The 22,970-nt window shown below is 32.6% G+C and overlaps 1 protein-coding gene and 1 long non-coding RNA gene across 2 annotated transcripts in view; both read left to right on the top strand.

Annotated features, from left to right (window-relative positions):
- Nucleotides 1-22,970, top strand: part of LOC114330753 (A disintegrin and metalloproteinase with thrombospondin motifs adt-1-like) — a 385,883-nt gene that overhangs the window by 175,003 nt on the left and 187,910 nt on the right. The gene's annotated exons all lie outside the window — the stretch shown is intronic.
- LOC114330749 (uncharacterized) lies at nucleotides 10,990-11,310 on the top strand. The gene is made up of 2 exons (XR_003652528.2): nucleotides 10,990-11,035; nucleotides 11,094-11,310. It is a non-coding gene; the product is annotated as an uncharacterized LOC114330749 (long non-coding RNA).

Here is a 22,970-nt window from a genome sequence, read left to right as displayed (position 1 = left end):
ACGATAATGAACCACCATTACCAGAAGGGACGACAAACGAAGAAATAAACATTGAGGAGAAAGAGGTATAGGAACCATTAGGGAAATTAAATTTCCCTAATGGACGTCGATTAAATCGACGAAACCACGAGACATCACCGTAATTCTAGGTGATTTTAACTCAAAAATTGGTAAAGGAAAAAGTGGCAAACATGTAGGAGAATACGGACTTGGTAAAAGAAATGAACGAGGTGACAGACTGCTTCAATTCTGTCAGGAGAATAACATGATTGTATCTAATACATTCTTCAACTTACCAAAGAGAAGACTCTATACGTGGAAATCACCCCAGGACAATGGCCAAAGAATAATTCGAAACCAGATTGATTTTTTACTGATAAACGAACGATACAGAAACTCCTTAAAATCCGTTAAGGCTTACCCAGGCGCAGATGTCTATTCAGACCATAACCCTCTAATAGCGTAAATGAGTATTAAACTAAAGAGATTGGAGCAGAAAAGAATAGCAAACCAGATAGACGTCAGTCATTTATGTAACCTGGAGGTAAAGGAGAAACTGCAAAGATGTATTAATAATAATTTGAAAATACTTCATGAAAAAGAAACATCTCAGCCAACGAACAACATAGATAAAAAATGGCAAAACGTAAAAATGGCGATAACAAGTCCTGCGAAGAAAATTCTGACTAAAGAAAAACCAAAAGTAAATCAAAAATGGATGACTGATAAAATCCTTTTTCTCATGGACAATCGGAGAATAATGAAAGGAAAAACGAACAAAGGTATAAACAAATACATAAAGAAATCAGAATAGCAAAGGAAGATTGTTATAAAAGAAAATGTGAAGAAATAGAGCAATTGCAGGAAAAACATGATATTTTTAATGTACATAAAAAAGTGAAAGAACTTGCAGGTACACAAAAACGTAAGCAGCCAAATACCCTGTATAATGTCAACGGAAACATAATAACAGAACTAGAAGAACAGTTGAAGACATGGAAAACTATGTTGAAGAACTCTTTGCAGATGATAGACAACAATCTGAACTAAGTAACATACAAGGAGACGAAGGTCCAGAAATAACGGAAGAGGGAGTAATGTACGCACTAAAAAGAATGAAAAACGGTAAAGCCCCAGGTCCAGATGAAATACCAACGGAAATCCTTAAATTGATAGAAAAAGACTCGATCCACATTTTAGTTGAACTTTTCCATAGCATTTATACATCAGGAAAAATACCACAAGAATGGCTTTTACCCACCTTTGTTATTATACCAAAAAAGATGAATGCCAAACAATGTAGTGATTACCGTACAATCAGTTTGATGAGCCATGTACTGAAAATATTCCTGATTATTTCATTCATAGGAGATTCTGACCAATAGAAAGCTACATAAATCTAAATTAAATCGATAATTTTTGATAATTTCCCGTCGTCAAGTATATTACGTCAGATGCCCTTCGTTGCTACGAAAAAATACATTCAGTGACATTAATGACAATTAATGTTTTAAAAATTAAAAAAGTGATGACTTTCAACCGTCAAATTAATCTTTATAACAACTGTGTGTTTAATTGTACTAATTTGTACTTACATAAATAAATTACAATAAAATTTTGGTGTTGAACAGTTTTATTTATGAAATAATCGCAACAAATTGCACTCGATCTCTAAAATTAATATAGAATTTTAGAGCTCTTGTGCAATTACTACTGAAAATTATACACACTCCCTAATAACACAAAACATTCCAGGAATGTTCCTAGAAGGTACACACAGGACATTGAAAACATTCCTGGAATGTCCCCAAAAGCACACGAACGTCCCTGGAAAGTCCCAGGAAAGTGTCTTGTTGGAACATTCCATGAATGTCTACGAATGTTCTTTGAACATTCACAGTATATTTTTTAGACTGAATGTCTTGTTGAAACATTCTATGAATGTCTACGAATGTTCTTAGGACATTTAAAGTATATTTTTTAGACATTCTCTTAAATATATCGTCAGTGATGTGACAATATCTCCTATATGTTTTTTCATGAGTTTTGCAGGAGACGAAAAACATTTTTTAATGTCACCTCCTGTTTTCATGAGTAAGTTTTGACTTGTTTTGTAGTAAATAGATAGTTGAATTTACTACAAAACAAGTCAAAAAATATATGAAAACAGGAGGTGGCCCAAACAAGTTTTTCATCTCCTACAAAATTCATGAAAAAGCAGATAGGAGGTATTGTCACATCACCGACGATATACCAGAAGTATATGTGGCCATACCAAATAATACATCCTTGATAAATATAAACATTTTTATTGCACAAAATCTTGTCATATATTTTTTTCCATAATCATCACTACGATGACGATTCATTGTATTGAATTGTATATTACAATTACAATCTGGTCATAACTCTGACCAATGAGCAATTTTAGTTTAACCTAAATTACTACTGTTCCTTAAAATGAAGAGCTTACCCCATAGCGTCTCTTATCTAATCTAACAGGCACACAAGCACTCTGCTCTGCTTTTCTAACCGCACTATTCTAACATACACACGCACACAAGCATTATGCTCTGCTTTTCACTATCACCTATCACTCAAACTAGTTCAAAAGGCTTTGTCCTCTTCAATCTTCTAGTTTGCCCAGTAGTATCGAGGAGCTGGATTTCCTCAATATTCTTGTAGGTACTTACGAAGTTGTTGCTTGTGACTTCCAACTTTACTCCAACTTTAAAAACAAATCCAGCTGTAAAATATTTATGTGCCTGAAGGCTTTTGTATGCATTCATCTGCTGGTTAGAGCAGTAACTGTGAGACTCCACCAGATATGTAAAAATATGATCATCATTCTCTTTGCCTTATTCCTATGCTGGGTCGGCTTCCTTAATTGCATTTCTCCACACAATTCTATCTTGGGTCATATCAATGTTAATCCCCTTTACATATAAATATCTATAATAGTAATTTGGTGGAATGCACTTTATGGTAAAATCCAATTCTGACTGAATTGTATATGGATCTAAATCCCCAATTATTTTAAGCTTCAATAAATATCTAAAACAATAAAAGAAATAATGTTATTGCTTGCAAAATTCATCAATATTGATAAATATCAGAGAAAAATGAACAGTAAATAAAATTGTTTCCCCTACCTTTCTCCAAACATCTGGAGTTTCCAATAATAATTTCCTTAAATAATCACTTTGCAGTGTGGTAAAGTTTATAAAGTTCACAAAATACAGCAAACGAAATCCAAATGAATCCAAAATAGACAAAATACGACGATAAACAATGAAATGAAATGATATTACAAACATAACCTGTAACCTGTAACTTTTTGTATGCCAACCAGAACCAGAAGTCACGTGGTTTGGATTGCCTAAATACATATACACGCGCGGCAAATTTGAAAATGAATGTAAATTGAATAGTAAATGGCCTCTCTTAAAATATAGGACATTGGTAGTATGTTCATAGAATGTCTTGTGGTAACATTCCATCAATAACTTAATCAGATGTTCACCGAATGTTCCTTGAATGTCCAGGACGTTCAAACATTAATAGAACTTTGATAGTACATTCCTGGAATGTTTTGTGTTATTAGGGCTAGAGTACACAGAAAACTGTAAATGGACATCAATGATACCCAGTATCGATTCAGAAATGGACTCGGAACAAGAGAGGCGTTGTTTGCACTGAACGTTATGTCTCAAAGATGTCTTGACATAAATCAAGATGTGTTTCATAGATTATAACAAGGCCTTTGATAAAGTGCGGCATGATCATCATCTAATCAGACTCCTGGCAGAAAAGAATTTATATAAACGAGACATCCGACTAATAGCAAATATGTACTACAATCAGAAAGCAGTGGTGAGAGTAGAGAATAATACCACTGAAGAAATTGAAATAAAGCGAGGTGTGAGACAAGGGTGTATACTGTCACCAACCCTGTTTAATCTCTATTGCGAAGACGTAATAAAAAGAACACTCTCTGAGCAATCCATAGGTATTAAAATAAATGGGGTTAGATTAAACAATCTGAGATTTGCCGACGACACCGTTCTGATCGCAGAAACACTTGAAGAGCTACAGACATTGGTGAATAAGGTAGCAGACTGCAGCGAAGAATATGGACTATCTTTGAACATAAGGAAAACTAAATTTATGGTAATATCGAAATCAACACGAAATGTCCAAAATTTATATTTACACAACGAAATTATCGATCGAGTTAGCAAATACAAATATTAAGGCACTTTTATAAATGAAGACAACGATAGCTCAGCAGAAATCAAAATAAGAATAGAAAAAGCCAGATCCATATTCACTAAAATGAAGAGAGTGTTCTGTGGAAGAGATTTGAGCCTTGAAATGAAACTTCGCCTGATGAGATGTTACATACTTTCTGTGCTGTTCTACGGAATGGAGTCATGGACGCTGAAAAAGATTGATACCAAAAAATTAGAGGCATTTGAACTGTGGATGTATCGCATAATCTTGAGAATATCATGGACGGAGAGAGTCACAAACGTCGATGTCTTGAGAAGAATGAATAAAGAAAAGGAAGTCATATTTACGATCAAAAAACGAAAACTGCAATACTTGGGACACATTACAAGAGGCGAAAGATATGAACTGCTTCGAATAATTATGCAGAGTAAGATAGCAGGAAAAAGGTCCATAGGAAGAAGACGAAACTCCTGGTTAAAAAATCTACGGGAATGGTATAGCTGTAGCAACAACGAATTGTTTCGGTCAGCAGTTTCGAAAATACGTATAGCCCTGATGATTGCCAACCTCCGGAACGAACTTGAAGAAGAAGGGAAATTAAAAACTACCGAATGGGAAATACAGACTACCGAATTAACTCCTAAAGTATGGAGGACCAGATCTGACCAAACAACTATTAAAACTTATCCAAGAAATAATAGAACAAAACACAATACCAAAAGAATTGGAGATCAAGCATCCTAATACCTCTCTTCGAAAAGGGAGACAACTCGGATCAGAAGAATTACAGAGGAAATCCACAAGGAAAAAGTTTTCCTGTAGTTGGCTGTACCTATACCATATAATACACAAAACGAATAAAATCCTTTATAAAAGGTCTATATTTAAAATCCCTAAAAAGGGCTACATCACAGAACTAGTTTTCGATTGGTTGACCAATCATCATCAGTGCTTACGTGATCTAACATGCTTACCATACTGTCATCATGTGAACAAGTCGACTTAGAGCTCAAATGGTACCTAGAGCATATTACATGAAATATTTTGAACATCCATGCTTTAGTTCGCATATTTCATCTATGTTTCCTTGACAGATTACTTTTAAATAGTTTTTACCCACATATTATTATAATATTGTATTTTGGTGGTTAGCATGTTAGATCACGTAATCACTGATGATGATTGGTCAACCAATCGAAAACTAGTTATGTGATGTAGCCCTTTTTAGGGATTTTAAATATATACCTTTTATAAAGGATTTTATTCGTTTTTTAAACGCTTTTTTAAACGCTTTTATATAGTTCAATAGTTTGCGTCAAATCTTTAGACGTTAATTTGAGTGCCTATTCTCCAATGTAAATGAATGAAAATTTGCATACATATGCATTCGCGGGAACAATATACGAATAATCAATAAAAAAAAATTTTATGTTTATTAATTGTTTAAATAAAAAAAAACGATTTTAATGGAAAATGCTTAAATTCTCTTGTTTTTTACAATGTAAAAACTTGAAACTTTTACGGATTGTAGCTAATGATATGAACTATACATAATTTCACTTTTTACGTTAATTGTTTACGTTATGCTTCATAAATAAACAATAAAGTTTAAATTTTTTTGCCGATTCCGACTACTTTTCATGTTAGTACATCATATGTTTTATACATATTTTAAGAAACATAACGATATATTTTAATGTTTGAAAAGTGTAAGACTAAAAAGTAAAAAATTAAAAAATTTGAAAAAAAAAATTTTAAGAAACGCTTTTCTTTAGTTACGAGTGATTAAAATTAAAAATATCCTAAAAAAATCAACTAAAAAGCAAAAAATAAAAAAATTGAAAAAATCCAACACACACGCTTTTCTTTGACGAATGTGTTAGATTTTTTCAATATTTTTATTTTTTGCTTTTTAGTTGATTTTTTTTATATTTTTAATTTTAGTCACTCGTAACTAAAGAAAAGCGTTTCTTAAAAATTTTTTTTTCAAATTTTTTTATTTTTAATTACAGAGGAGTTAATTTATTAAATAAAACACTAAAATTAATAACCACAGTCATAACAAACAAACGGAATGAGATTGTAACACTGGCAGAAGAATAATAAAGCTTTAGGTCGGGGAGCTCATGTACCGACGCTTTATTTATAATTACCTTAAGAAGGCATTTGACAGGGAAAATTAGAGGGCCTTATCCACTTATTGTACGCAAGAGAGATACCACTAGGAATAATTAATTCATTAGAATAATTAGTTAATTTCCTCAAAAAGACCAAATACTTGGTTATAACAGCAAATCTAATAAGATTTAAATTAGAGCTGGAGGGTCAGATAATAGAATAAGTCATGGAGTTTAAATATCTAGGCATCACACTATACCAGGAGATTAAGACGTCCTCAGTTTTATGGTTTTATGGCTAAAAAACTAGAGCAGGAGCGTATAAGAAATGTAATGGAAATAAACCCAAATAAAACGAAATACCTAAAAATGGAAAACAACAATATAAGAGAACTAGAGATAGCCGAAGAAGAAAAATCACAGAAACAGAGAAATCTAAGTATTTACTGTTCATAAATCAAACCGGAATTACTGAAGAAAAATATTATACACTCGGGTGCAAAAAATCGATCCACTTAAAAGTTTGGTCATTTTTGATGCTCGAATTTCCTAAACCTGTTGTCCGATTTAAGTGATTTTTTTACCATGTAGCCTTTTCCTAGCCGTATTCATTAATACTATCGCTGTAATAATATTATTGTTAGACAGGTAAACTTTCGTTGTATACTGGGTGTACTAGTCAAACTGTGTTTTTTTCTCAAAGTTCGCATCACCCTCTGGACTATTCTAGCATTTATAAAATACTGAAATTAAAACCCAACTATAGCCTCAGGTCTTCTTAACATTCTGTTTTTAGATTCATTCGCTTATGTTGGATAATAAAAAAGTTAGGTACTTTAACAACTGTCCATGTTCGTCATCAGTACAGGGTGTTTCTAAATAAGTGCGACAAACTTTAAGGGGTAATTTTACATGAGAAAAGGACAGTTTGCTTTATAATCATATGTCCGCAAACGCTTCGTTTCCGAGATACGGGGTGTTCAATTTTTTTTACAAACTGACGATTTATGTATTGCTTTAAAACCAGTTGAGATATGCAAATCAAATTTGGTGGGTTTTAAGACGTAGTTATTGCACATTTTTTGACATACAATTAAGAATTTAATATTCACCATTGGCGTACATACGGGTAATATGATCGGTCATAATACCAGTTTATGCGCCAATGGTAAATATTAAATTCTTAATTGTATGTCAAAAAATGTGCAATAACTACGTCTTAAAACCCACCAAATTTGATTTGCATATCTCAACTGGTTTTAAAGCAATAAATAAATCGTCAGTTTGTAAAAAAAATTCAACACCCCGTATCTCGGAAACGAAGCGTTTGCGGACATATGATTATAAAGCAAACTGTCCTTGTTTTCTCATGTAAAATTACCCCTTAAAGTTTGTCGCACTTATTTAGAAACACCCTGTACTGATGAGGAACATGGTCAGTTGTTAAAGTACCTAACTTTTTTATTATCCAACATAAGCGAATGAATCTAAAAACAGAATGTTAAGAAGACCTGAGGCTATAGTTGGGTTTTATTTTCTTTCTAAACTTTACAGAGAAAAAAAAACACAGTTTGATTCGTACACCCAGTATACAACGACAGTTTACCTGTCTAGCAACAATATTATTACAGCGATATTGTTAATGAATAAGGCTATAACATTGTAAAAAAGATCACTTAAATCGGACAACGGGTTTAGGAAATTCGTGACATCAGATTGACCAAATTTTTAAGTGGATCGATTTTTTTGCACCTGAGTGTATAATAAATAAGCAAAATAAATAAGGGCCATGAAGATGGCATTTCTAAGGACAACTCATAAAGTCAAATGGCATTTGCATGACTGTCTTATGAGGTCTGCAAAAACATCTTGTGCCTGCGATTTAAACTGTGTACCAATTTTACCATATTAAAAATAATTGAATTATATTTTTAGCGCAAGTACTGTAAAATTATGAAATTTATTTATACTCATAACTTAAATTGCTACATAAGAGTAGGTAACTGACATCAAAATTAGGTTTACAGTTAAACCGGAAGCTTCAACCAAAACATATTTCAATTTTCGTCGTAATCTGTGAATTGTAATAATGTAAATACCGTTTTAAATATTTGAAGATAAAAACATTCCACATTGGGAAATTTATATATTAGTCCAGAAAGCCACTGCGCATCCGCTAGGAAAAATATTCTAATTCGGATTTTTTGCACAATCTTACTCAAAAAGGACTCCTTTTAACAAATTTGCATGTTGCCAGGGCCAAAAGGTGGTCAAAAATTTTTTAAACGATTTTTTTTTGTTTTTTTCCTAAAATTATTTTTTTTGCATGGAACAAAGTTTTTTTTAGATTTTTTGGATCATTCCAAACAGAAAAGGTCTTTAGTGACTTTTCTCTAAAAATGATAGTTTTTGACATATAAGCGATTAAAAATTGAAAAATTGCGAAATCGGCCATTTTTAACCCTCAAAAACTATGTGAAAAAGTTAAAATTTGAATGTTGCCAAAGTAAGTAGATATTCTTTAAACATCGTTTCATGAAATCCCGAAGAGTTTTTTGCAATACAATATTCAAAACTCCTTTGTTTTTTAATTGATAATCAAGCGTGCGCGACACTATTTTCCACCGACAGTATGGTGCAAATAAAAGGAATAAATTCGTTATTTCGTAAACCGGCGATTTTAAGGAAAAATCCCGAAACAGGTCGATTTGTATTTCTAAGTTATGATATCATGGCATATATGATATACTAGTGACGTCATCCATCTGGCGGTGATGACGTAATCGATGATTTTTTTAAAGGAGAATAGAGGTCGTGTGCTAGCTCATTTGAAAGGTTCTTCAATTCTCTATTTAGTAATATAAACATTTATATAATTATTTATACAGTGTGTCCTTCTAATTCTTTTTTGTCAAATAATTTAATTTAATAAAAATTTTTTGGACAACCTGTATAAATAATTATGTAAATGTTTACATTACTGAATAGAGAATTGAAGAACCTTTCAAATGAGCAACCGCACGACCCCTATTCTTATTTAAAAAAATAATCGAATACGTCATCACGCCCAGACGGATGACGTCACTAGTATACCATACATGCCACAATATCATCACTTAAAAATAAAAATCGACCTGTTTCGGGTTATTTTCTTAAAGTAGCCGGTTTACGAAATAACGAATTTATTCCTTTCATTTGCACCATACTGTATACACATACAACGGTGGAAAACAGTGTCGCGCACGCGTGATTAGAAATTAAAAACAAAGGAGTTTTGAATATTATATTGCAAAAAACTCTTCGGGATTTCATCAATCGATGTTTAAAGAATATCTACCTACCTTGGCAACATTCAAATTTTCAGTTTTTCACATAGTTTTTGAGCGTTAAAAATGGCCGATTTCGCAATTTTTCAATTTTTAATCGCTTATTATGTCAAAAACTTTCATTTTTAGAGAAAAATAACTAAAGACCTTTTCTGTTTGGAATGATCCAAAAAACCTAAAAAAACTTTGTTCCATGCAAAAAAAATAATTCTAGAAGAAAAACAAAAAAAAAACGTTTAAAAAATTTTTGACCACCTTTTGGTCCTGGCAACATGCAAATTTGTTAAAAGGAGTCCTTTTTGAGTAAGATTGTGCAAAAAATCCGAATTAGAATATTTTTCCTAGCGGATGCGCAGTGGCTTTCTGGACTATATGGTTTTTCAGTTTGAAGGCTATTAGTGCATTTTTTGACGGTTTTTGCAGTAAATTGAACCGCTTGGATTAACATGAAATTTGGCATACACATGCTAACATGTCATAGAAAAAAAGTGATATTGTGACGATGTGTGCTTTTGCCCTGAAGGTGAGTTTCACCCCTTCTCGGGGGTAAAAAAATATACATGCAGAATAAGTCCTGAAATGGATAAACTGACTTTTGTTTTATAGAGTTTTTTCAACAAGTCAATACTTTTCGAGTTATTTACGAGTGAATATGTTCATTTTTCAACAAAATAACCACGTTTTCAGACGGTTTTTCGCAAATAACTCAAAAAGTAAGTATTTTGTCGAAAAAAATACTGTACTGAGAGGGTACTAAGTAGTCGTTCAGACTGGGACATCGGTGTCCGCCACCGTGCAGCAAAGCATTGTTTTAAATGAATGATTACAGACGAGCCACTTTTGAGTGTCTGATTGATTTTAGTGGCCCCTGCTTTGCTGCAATTGAAAACCCGTTCGTGGCCGGATACCGGTGTCGGACACCGGTGTCTTGGTCTGAACGGCCACAAAGATAGAATTAAATCATTAGAAGAGTATTTTTACCAAGTAGGTAACAAAAACAAAATTTGTTTAATTTATTAATGTTTTGAATTTTGAGTACTATTAGGTGTTTTCGTGGAGCACGTCCTGAACGTGTTCAGAGGAAGCACGCTTGCGCATTAGAATTTTGGCTGTTCGCGGTGTTGAAAAATCCTCCTCTGAATAAAAAGTTCTCTGTTCGCGGAGCGCAACAACTTGTCCTGAACGTATTCGGAATGCGTTCAACAAGTTCTGGGATTAAAGAGAGGATTTATTGTCCGCACATGTGCAGAAGTTGATTTGACGAATTTATTTATTTTGTTAAGAGATTCGAGATTGTATTTCTAACCTAACAATTTTAAAATTTTGAATTGTTGTGTTATCATACAAATGTTGTAAAAGGTAAGGTTTTTTAAATTGTATTATGTATTTCAGTTTCTTATTTTTAAAAACTTTTTAGATGATGAACCTCAGTTCAAGTGATGAAGATTTGGAAGAGATTGTAGGACTTTTAAATGTTCCAAAAAATGCAAATTTTTTTGAGGAAACTGTGCAACAATTTAATAACCAACAATTTATACAGAATTTTAGATTAAGTAGAGACTTAGCTGTAGATTTGGCAAATAAGTATGAAAGATCTCATTTCCACAATATTATGTAAAATTACTTTTCCTGTTTTGGAGTGTTGTTTGTCCTAGCGTAGATAAAGATAAAAGAATAAGGTTAGGCAATTGGCATAGGCAACCCAAAAAACATCCGGAAATTGTTCGTGCAGAAACAAATTCAGAATATATTCGGAGACACGCTTGCGCATATATTTGTATCCGGGTTAAGTTCAGAATACATTCAGGATGTGCTCCACGAAAACACCTATTGCCAAAGTAGAAATCAAAACGTCAAAATAAACTTATCTTAAAATAAAATTCTGGCTCATTTCCAATAAAAATAATAAATTACAAAATGAATTCTTACAACTCACACAATTCACAAGAGAATCCTCCAATTTAACGTTCTTTGTGTGTTCGTATCAAATGATTTACTAAGTGGACAATTCGATGTAAATATCAGGATCGAATTGTTTTCTAATGCCCTTTTGTCCGATTTTTGCTCGATCGACGATGGTAAATAAATGGTTGAAGTGTGGAGTAAGAATATGCTTTTATAGGGCTTTTCATCGATTGTCATTTGTTTCGAGCTTGTGTCATGTGTCACATAATATTAATATATCTACGTCATACGTCTTTGGTTTGTATCATTGGTATATGTAATAACGTATGACGTAGATATATTAATATTATGTGACATATGACAGAAGCTCGAAACAAATGACTGTGAATGAAAAGCCCTATTGACAGCTACTGATAATTATATTGCCATAATACACTGCTAAAAGACATCACATAACAAAAGAATAAGCTCCCAAACACAAGCATTAATGGAAGAGCGGAGAAAAATGAAAAGTAATAGAAGTAAAGAACACCATGAACTTAGAGAGATAAGTAAAAGAATACAAAAATCTATTAGGACTGACAACCGAAAATATAAAAGCGAACAAATTCAACAAACAATTGAAGATAACAAGAGCCTCAAAGTTCTAAGAAGACAATTAACAAACGTCAAAAAGGAAATAACGAAATTAAAGGATAGAGATGGAAATATCATCATCAACAGAGATGAATTATTAAGGGTAGTAGAAGACTTCTATACAGAACTATACAACAGCCAACAAAACCATGATGAGCCACTAGAAGATTCAGGAAAAAGGTTAGTCAATCAAGGATCGGAATTGATGCCTGATATATCAACAGACGAAATCAGGAACGCATTGAGAAAAATGAAAAGAAATAAAGCTCCGGGAGAAGACAGTATCGTTATAGAAGCCGTAAAGATTAGAGGAGACAGACTTTTAAACAACATAGAGGAATTGTTCAACTTATGTCTGCACCAAAGTGAAACACTTACAAGATGGCACAGTGCACTTACCATCTTATTACACAAAAAAGGCGATCCAACAGACCTCGAGAATTACCGGTCCATAAGCCTATTACACCACCTCTACAAGTTATTCACAAGAATAATAACAAATAGACTGGAAACAAAATTGGATTTTTACCACCCTAGAGAACAGGCGGGTTTTAGGAAAAACTTTGGCACTAACGACCACCTACACTGCATAAAAGGAGTTATAGAAAAATCTATCGAATATAACCGACCATTGGTCCTGGCTTTCGTAGACTTTCGCAAAGCATTTGATACGATAGAAATTAACAGCATAATGAGAGCATTGGAGGAAAGTCGTATAGATTATCGGTACTCCAAACTGACAGCGAACATATACAATAATGCAACCATGACCGTCCAACTACACAAAGATACCAAATCTATAAAAATCAAACGAGGAATTAGACAGGGAGACACGTTATCTCCCAAACTCTTTACAGCAGTACTTGAACATGCTTTCAAACAATTGGAGTGGGACGCCAAAGAAATAAATGTCGACGGTGAAAGGCTCTCTCACCTACGATTCGCAGACGACATAGTTCTTATAACAGACAACTTAAAAGAGATTAGAACTATGCTTACTGAGTTAGATGCCGCCTGTAAAAAAGTTGGTTTAAACATACATTTTGGAAAGACACAATACATGACAAACCTAGTACCAAACGAAAATCCAAAAGTCGACGTCAACGAAATAGCATTGGTCCATAAATATAAATACTTAGGGCATGAAATCCAAATTGCCAGGGACAATCAAACTGCCGAATTACAGAGAAGGATCACCTTAGCATGGGCCGCATATGGAGCTCTATCAGACATCTTCAAGAGCAACTTGCCAAATTATTTGAAAAGGAAGACGTTCAACCAATGTGTGCTTCCAGTCATGACTTACGGCGCCGAAACATTATTGTTAACCCAGGCCACAGCAACGAAACTTAGAGTGGCCCAAAGAAGAATGGAACGCTCACTACTTGGACTGACTTTTAGAGACAGGGTCAGAAACGAAGAAATCAGAGGAAGGACAGGTATCACAGATGTCATAGAGCGAGTAACATGGCTGAAGTGGAATTGGGCGGGACATGTAGCCAGAATGAAGGACGGGAGGTGGGCCCAAAAAATTACAGTGTGGAGACCAAGAGAAGACAGAAGAAGTAGAGGTAGACCACCTACACCATGGACAGACGACGTCAAAAGGATTGCTGGGAATTGGTTGCAGAAAGCCCAAGATCGACAAAACTGGAAGAAATTAGGGGAGGCCTATGTTCAACTTTGGATGCAGAAGGCTGGATGATGACTGATAATTACACTATAGTTCGTTGTTGGTCAGGTAACTTTCTATAATAGACTGCGACTCAAAATAGTCCCTTTGACTAATTTATAATCTCATCAAAATATACAAATCATCAATAACTTGCATGGTAACAAGGAACTATGAACTTGCAATCTACAGTTTAATCGAGAAAGCTGTTGCAAAACTTAGGAAGTTCCAATGGAAATACCACGATTTGGCAATTTATTTAGGTTGCAGAAAGTTCACTGGACTCTAATAATTAAAATAATACTCGATACGATATGTTTCCCAGTGTTTGAATTATACACGGTGAAACTATAAAAGTTTAGGAAGTTAAGAATAATGGATTACAAATTAAGGAATTAATTTGAGATTGAACACTAAGGCCGTCCTCACATGGGGCGACACTCGAAGTAATCGACTCGATTCCAGTCGCGTAGATCTCTCCGCCACTCAAGTTCCTTCGTTGTGGCATTGAGCTCCGTAGACGGGGCGTTTAGGATTGCAAATCTCCTCGTCTTGTATGACTCTCGTCCTTAGAATATAAAATAAACAGGAAGGAGTCTGTCATATATCAACAACACCTTAAATTTTGAGCCGAATTGGCCATCTTGAACGTCTTTGGATGACTCTTAAGTTTTTGTCAAAGATGTAAAAGGTGTTTGTGTATTGGATCAGCTGTGTGCATAGGCGTACCATCTGATAAAGCTCCTGTATATGAAATCAATTGACTGAAGTTATTAGTATAAAAAAATGTTATTTACCTGACTATTCAACAAAATATTTTATTAATACGTATTTGTTCTTGATCTATAGCTGTTTGTTTAACATCAAAGATGTAATAAAATCGTTAAGAAATTCTTTTCTTTCCTCGTTCAAAGGTATGTCACTGGAGATGGAAAGCAAATCTGACAGCTGGTTGCCATTTGCGACCTCCTTTCCGGCTCAAGGTCATTTTGCATATACTTCTTCCTGTTTATTTTATGTTCTAAGCTCTCGTCACTTGCGATCCGTAGCGCACGAGAAAGTTCGAGTGAGACGCACTTTTTCCAATTTTATTTATTTCCTTCGTTTTTTGTTGATTTTTGGGCTAAATTGGATTTTATTTTTTTTAAGATCGGTGAATGTTATGTTCATTGATTGTAGCACTAGTAGCTTTGTGGAAATATATTGTTTGTAATATTGTTCTTCTTTATGTGCCGTCTTCTACCGAAGGTTGGCGACCATCAAACGATAGGTTTCTCTGTTTTGTGCCGCATGTATTATGTTCACAGCTTCTGGTATTTGAAACCATTCTCTCAAGTTTCTCAGCCAGGATTTCTTCTTCCTGCCCAAACCTCTTCTACCTTCAATCTTGCCTTCGACGATAAGCTGTAGCAGACTGTACTTATCATTACGGAACACATGGCCCAGGTATGACGCTTTCCTCCTTTTAACAGTAGTTGTTAACAATCCCAACTCTTTACCCATTCGTCTCAATACCTCTGTGTTGGTCACTCTGTCTGTCCAAGGAATTCTCAGTATGCGTCGATACAGCCACATTTCTAGAGCCGCTAACTTCTTTATAGTTGCTGCTGTTAACGTCCACCCTTCTACTCCGTAAAGTAGCGTAGAGAGTACATAGCATTTTGTGGCGCGCCATTGGAGGTTAACGCTTAGGTTGCGGTTGTTTAAGAGCTTTCTCATTTTTATGAATTTGGATCTTGCTATTTCAATTCGGATCCTAATCTCTACGTCTGGGTCCCACTTATCATTTACTGTATATCCCAGATATTTAAATCGGTGTACTCTTTCAATGCGTTCGGCTTCAATATTCAGGTCGATATGTTGAATGTTCTTTTTACTGATCACCATAAATTTAGTTTTCTTTCTATTGATCTTCAGTCCAAATTGGTTGCAAGTTGTATTTACTCTATTTAGCATCATCTGTAAATCTTCGATGTTATCGGCTAGTATAACAGTATCATCTGCATATCGAAAATTACTTATTGGTACGCCATTAATCTTTGTAATATTAAATTCTGAAAACATTTAATTTCTGTTTCTAGGTGTTTATTATAAAATTCGTTGGGAAAGTAGAGAAATACCCTTAATTGTATAATGCTCATGTATACAAATTATACTATGTAACAATACCGTACTTTTCACAGATCGAAATAGTCGTTTTGGTTGATATATAAAAAATGAGTTCCTCCTGGTTGGATGATGTGAGCAAACTGAATCGACTATAGTGTGCGGAGAGCAATTGCTTGTGCCGCAGGATTCGTACAAGACGAGCAAGACGCACGAACTTCGAGACGTGTCTTCGATCGATCCATGTGCGAACGGCCTTAGTATGACAAATGTGTTCTTGTTAAAATAAATAAAATATAGTATTGAACCTAATTTAACAATTTAAGACCAAAGCCGGGCTTTAAGACTCACGACAGCGCCGGATAAAGGGGCGGTCGCCCAGGGCGCCAAATTGTGAGGGGCGCCAAATTTTGAGGGACGCCCATATAAAAATAAAATATTTTATATTACTTACTTAAGCCGTCCTCTTGTACCTTACGGTGTCGAGGAAATTAATATTTTATGTATTAACTTTTAGCATTTTTCCTAATATGATTGAATAAGTCTAATATTATTTAATTTAAAAGAAAACTATTTCTATCTATAGTCAGAATTCATAACTCATAAAGATTAATAGATTAAAACCAAAGCCCACTATTAAAAATAATGCAACCTAAGAATTGTTATGGCTTCTATCACTCATACAAAGTTAATGCAGACTGCCGACAAATTCTTTTACAATCTAAAAAGTTTGTTCATTTTTTTTAAAGGTCATTTGTCACGTATAACGTATGCCATCAATCTATGTACTTAAAAATATCTAGAGGAAGATCAAATTTTAAATTATCAACAAACTTAAGAATAGTCAGCGATACTATACTGGCATTAATGTTACGCCTCATTGGTTAAATAATATTTAGTCTTTCTGTAAATTTTGCATTAACAATGGCGCGCCTGCTTTGTGAAATAAAAAAAGTTTTGTTAAGATATTGATTGTGGAATTAATGAAATTTTATTCTTTTTATGTTACATATATAGATTTAGGTAAGTTGCTATCTACGTAATAAAAAAATAAATGAATAATTAATTTTGTATGGTAGGAAATCATAATATTCAAACGCACATTGTTATGAGGTAAACGACGAAAATTTTGAACATTTGAAGTGATTTTTTAAAAAATTTATTCTTATCGGTCTTAGTACATAAATGTATTATTACCTAGGTATTCTTTAATTGTAAAGTGATTTATTTATTGTTTTAATTTTTTTTTACCAAACTATGACTATTGACGATTAGGAATGATAAGTTCTTCACATGAATGTACAGAAACCTATTTCGAGTACTTTGTAAGCGTTAAGATGTTTTATTTTCGCACAAAAACGGCGCGTCGTATGAAAAAAGGGTAGATTTTTTGTCACAAATTAAACGAAGAATTCTAAAATGATTTTTTTTTGAAATATCTCAGTGGCGTACTATTTTTTTTTTAATTTACACCATTAAACGTATGCGCGCCAATGATGGATATAAAATGCTTGATTTTATATCAAAGAATGCGCAATCATTTTAGAGCAATAAATAAATTGTCAGTTTGTTAGAAAGATTTCAACATCACGTTTCTCGGAAATGCGTGTATAGAACAAACTATCATTATTGTTTTCATGTACAATTACTCATTAAAGTTTGTTGCACTTATTTAGAAATACCCTGCATCCTTTCTAAGGATTTCCACAGTTTTCAGTGTATTCCTTCACTCAACTGTTTTCTCCAGTTCTTTCTATTTTGCCAGTCCCCTTTCCGCAGATTTCTTCTACCGTTCTATCCATTGCTTCGTCCACTTCATCTCTAAAAGATCTTCGGGGTCTGCCTCTATTTCGTTTTCCTAGCGGGCTCCGCTCTGTCATTCTGTTTATCTAACGTTTTTTGTTTGCTCTTCTCAGTACCAGGTTAATTGCTTCTGTTATATCTAGTCTACTATATCTTAATTCATCCCCATTATTTTCTTCATCTCTTTGTTATTTATTCTGTCTTTTTGTTACTCTGCAGCTTCACCTTAGGAATTCCATCTCTATTACTCTTATTGTGTTTTGGTTTTCTTATTTATTATACAATTTTCACACCCATAAGTCAGGATACTTCTTTTCATAGAAGTTCAATTTTCGAAGAGACACTTGGATTTCTTTCTTCCATTGCTTCCCATAGCGTTGGTTCTAGGTATCGAGTCACAGGCCTACTCATTATATAATAAAACAATTAATCAATGATTTTCAATTGAATTTAGATGATTGTAGGTGCCAAGGATATGACAACGGCTCTAACATGAAGGGAAAAATAAAGGTATACAAGCTCGTGTTTGCAAGGAATATTTGTGCTTTTTTTATACCATGTGGATGCCACTCCCTCAATTTAATCATTGGAGATACAGATTGTGTTCACAATCAACATATTTTTTGGTATTGTACAATGTTTATACACATTTTTTTCTGTTAGTTGACAATATGCATTTATCTTTATCTTTTGTTTCGCTCCTTCGTCGCTTGAACTTTAAATGCGCTCGTTATGCCATGCCATATGTTGCATTAGTTATATATAAAATATATGTAAAAATATATTTATTCAAGAAATAGTACAATAGGTATTATTTATAAATATTAACAATTGTTCTATTTCTTGAATAAATATATTTTTACATATTTTTTTTATTTATTTATTATTTATACATATGACCTGGCCTCTAGTGACTAATCCAGGTCGTTTTTTCCTGATGGGATTACAGATATTTTTTTTTTATATTTTTACATTTTTTACTCAACTATTAAATCTATTTTTACAATAACAATTTGCCATAATCTATTAATTACGTATAACAAACAAATTTAAATAAACAATTTAAAATATTTTTGGTACTATCAACTCCCTTCTAAGTTATAAAGACAGTCCCTCTATTTTCAGAAGAGAGTTGGTAGTTTTTTTTTTTTTATTTTTTTTTTTATTTTTATGAATTATGTATTGAATTATTATTTTTATTTATTTATTTTATATTGAATTATTATTATTATAATTGTAAATATCTATTTTTGAATTTATATTTTATTTTATTTATTTTAACTTTATCTTACTCAACTTCATCAGGGTTGGATTATTGGTTGTCTTCTTCTATTATTATAGATTTCTTGTTGTTTTTTAGATATTATTTGTGTGAGATTGTTTAATATTTCAAAATATTCTTCATTTTGTAATATATCTCTTATTTCAATTCTTTCTAATCTTCTTCTCATTTCTCTATGTTCTTCATTTTCTATAGTATTTTCACAATGTAACACTATATGTTCTGGTGTACCTAGTTCTCCACATTCACAATATGCATCATCTTTTAAGTTAAATCTTTCCAAATATGTTGGGTACGGTCCATGTCCTGTTAAAAAGTGTATTAAACCTTGTTTTGGATTAAAATAATTTGGAATGTTTTCTAATATTGGTATAAAATTGTATAAACGTCTAGATTTTGTTGAATTTTCCCATTCATTTTGTCTTTTTCTATTTATTATTTCTTTTAATTCTCTTTTATTTCTTATATCTAATCCTATTATTTGTATTATTTTTTCATATTTTTCTTTTTTTAGCCAATAATTACATGCTCTTTTTTGTGTTTCTAAATGCATTGGCATTACTCCAGTTAAAACTGTGAGTGCCTGTGTTGCAGTTGTTCCAAATGCTCCCTTCATTCTTACAAGAAATCCTCTCTGAGCTCTATTTAATTTTTCTGCGTTTTTTTTATTTATTAATCTATGTGCCCATACACTTGAACCGTACCCTACAATTGATGCAAGTATTGTACTTAGGTATATTCTCATCTGTCGGAACGAAATTCTATATTCCTTCTGTGCTAGACTAGCAATGCTATGCATGATCTTTGTTGCCTTTTCACAGACACAATTCATGTGTTTTGTAAATAATTTTTGTTCGTCTATTATAATACCTAAATATCTTGTTTCCATTTTTCTTTTTATTGTTTTCCCTCTAATTTTTATAATTGGGTCTCTTTCTAAATTTCCTTTTATTAAACTTTATGTTGTTTTTGAATCTGATATTGTTAATTTTACTTTATTCATCCAATCATTTACTCTTATTAATACTTATAATATTTTTACATAGTTCTTTATAATGAAATTTTGATTTTTTGCCTTTTTTACTTTTTTTTTATATTTGCAGTAAATTTGTATATTAGTATGAAAGGGCGCCAAATTCTGTTTTGGCCGGGGCGCTCAAAACCCTAGAACCGGCCCTGACTCACGATACTGCGGTGTCCTTCGACAAAATCGTCGATGATGTCAATTCTTCAGTACTGCGGCATAGAACCTAGTTTCTCTGTGGTAAAATTGTAACGATTTTGTTGAATGCACGGTCACACACGATCAACATTTTTGTCAATTAGTCGAATTCAACAAAATTGAACGACGCCGCAGTATCTTGAGTGGCCGGCTTAACGTATAGGAAATTGCAAGGGCCTTGAAGCAATGTCTTATTTCAATTTGACCTTCATTGCCATTCAAAAATCTTGGGGTGATTTTTCCCTAGCTGTAAAATAATCGAAACTATCGAATAACTTTTCCCCTTTTAATCAAACATCCACGTGTCGCTGGGTCTTTCAAAAATGTCGCAGTTCCTGATAATACCTCTTGTTTTTTTTTTTCATCTAGCTACCTTGTATATTACACGTGCAACTGCAATTATTATTGTTTATTAGAATTGTTTATTTAACATTTTTATAAAAAAGAATGAAGTAGAAAAAATATACTATTTTGTAAACTAAAATTAGACATACCTAATGGTGCAGCAATTAAAATTGTTTGTATTGATAACAACAGTTAGGTATATTGTATATGTAGTATAGAGTTTTGTTTTACAATACAAATAAATGTGGGTTCTAAAATTATTATACAAACCATTTAGAACACTCGCCCTTTTTAAACGCTTTTTTGATAGTACTTTTAACTTCTGTGATAATATTTTGATTATATTTTATATTGTATGTACAGCATAATAGATATATAAATATTTTTATAAATACATATAGGTATAACAATAAATATAATGTGCACACTGCACATAATGTATTAAAAAATTAAGCCAATAATTGACGGTATTAAAATCAAACGATAATTATTTACTATTGTTCTGAAGCTATTTTTTGTGGCATTTTACCACATTATGGTGGTAATAAGCCATAATTTTAGTTTAACATTGAGTTTATTTGACGTTTCGATGCACACTTCGGAAATCCTTCTCAAAATACAAAAAAAAATAATAAATTAAACAAATTTTGTTTTTATTACTTGGTAAAAATTCTTCTAATATTTTAATTATATTTGACTCATTTATTTTAACGATTCAAATTTATATTTATATATACTATACATTTTAAAGTAGATGGCTTTAAAATGATATTGCCAATATTTATGAGCTGCGTTTCTGGGACGACTTTATTGGAAGATTGTTCATTCGATTACATGAAATCAACTTGAAAAAATATCTGTCACTTAGGACTTAGGCAAAGTACAGTTTGCCGTTACAAACAGTTTGCCTAAAGAATAACTTACAAACTGTTTGGTTGATCTAGCTCAGGTTTAGCTATTTAGCTCAGATTTAGCTTCAATAACTCAATTGCCATAATTTCAAGTAGTTATATTACATGTCATTATGCAAAAAACATAACATTTATAAATTACTGCAAAAATAAGGGATTTTTACAATTATCTTGGTCAATTGTTTATGTATTTTAATTTATAAACTAACACATTAAAGAACTTTTTAAAATTTATAATTTTTATTTGAACCACTTTTCTCTCAAATATATAAACGTTTTATAGGCAAAAAATTATTTTTCCACCTACCTCTACCGAAAGTATACTTTTCCGGACCTGATTGTAGGGAGCAAAGTTGTACTTTTCCTCCCTAGGGAGGAAACTATTTTTCCTCCCTAGGGAGGAAAAGTAAAAGAGAAGTCATGGTATTTCATTCATGAAATATAACTTATTGACGCCCTGTACAATATCTATTTTCTATTACGTAAGTATCTATACATTTTAACGTTTATTTATAAAACACTCTGTATTTTGCAGAATGGTAAAAAACAGTAAATTGTTATTTTGATTTAACGTGGCTTTTCCTCCCTTGAATGATTACTGCCCTCCGCTACGCGTCGGGCAGTATACTTCATTCTCGGGAGGAAAAGTAGCACTTTCCTCCCTTGTTATACAAATAGCAATTTCCCTCATTTGTGATTATTTAAAAACAAAACAAAGCGAAATTAGCTGTACGTAAGGATTTGTCGTCAGCTATCACTTCACCTTTTAAGAACCTTCAAAACATGTATAAGATTTTTTCAGTTGTTTTTACAGGTCTATGTAGTATTATATTAAGAAATTATGTAAACTCAAATAAAGTAGGTAATTATATTTACACTATTTACTTACCGTGAAATTATGAAGTACGACATTTTATTACAAAATTTGTTTTTATGATAATTTAGAAACAATTGTTTTCGAAATAATTTTCGATGTCATATCGTTAGGCGAGCGATTTACCCCTCAAAAGACGCTTAGAAACAAAATATACCGACTAATTTTTTTTGCCTTTCTAATGCACCAACCCTTTTTTATTCGATTCTATATATTTTTTAAGTTGAAATGTATTTTTTTCATTTTTACAAGTGGGCCGGCAATTGTTATTAACAAAAAACTTGTTATTAATAAATAACACTAAATAGACGGGTCTGTACCGTCGCCCCCCTTAGCGAAATTATTCCGATTCGATTTTTTTGCACAAACTTACTCAAAAAGAGGTCCTTATAACAAATCCACAGGGTGTCAGCGGATGCCGTGGTCGAAAAATTGTTTAAACAATTTTTTTTAATCAAATTCACAAAAAAATTTTCATTTCGAACAAACCTTTCTTTAGTTAATTTGGGTCATTCTGAGCAAAAAAATCTCTTTTCAT

This window comes from Diabrotica virgifera, chromosome 7 (assembly GCF_917563875.1).
Source record: "Diabrotica virgifera virgifera chromosome 7, PGI_DIABVI_V3a".
NCBI lineage: Eukaryota > Metazoa > Arthropoda > Insecta > Coleoptera > Chrysomelidae > Diabrotica > Diabrotica virgifera.
The sequence above is the reverse complement of the archived record's forward strand: the minus strand, read 5'-3'. Positions and strand labels throughout refer to the sequence as shown.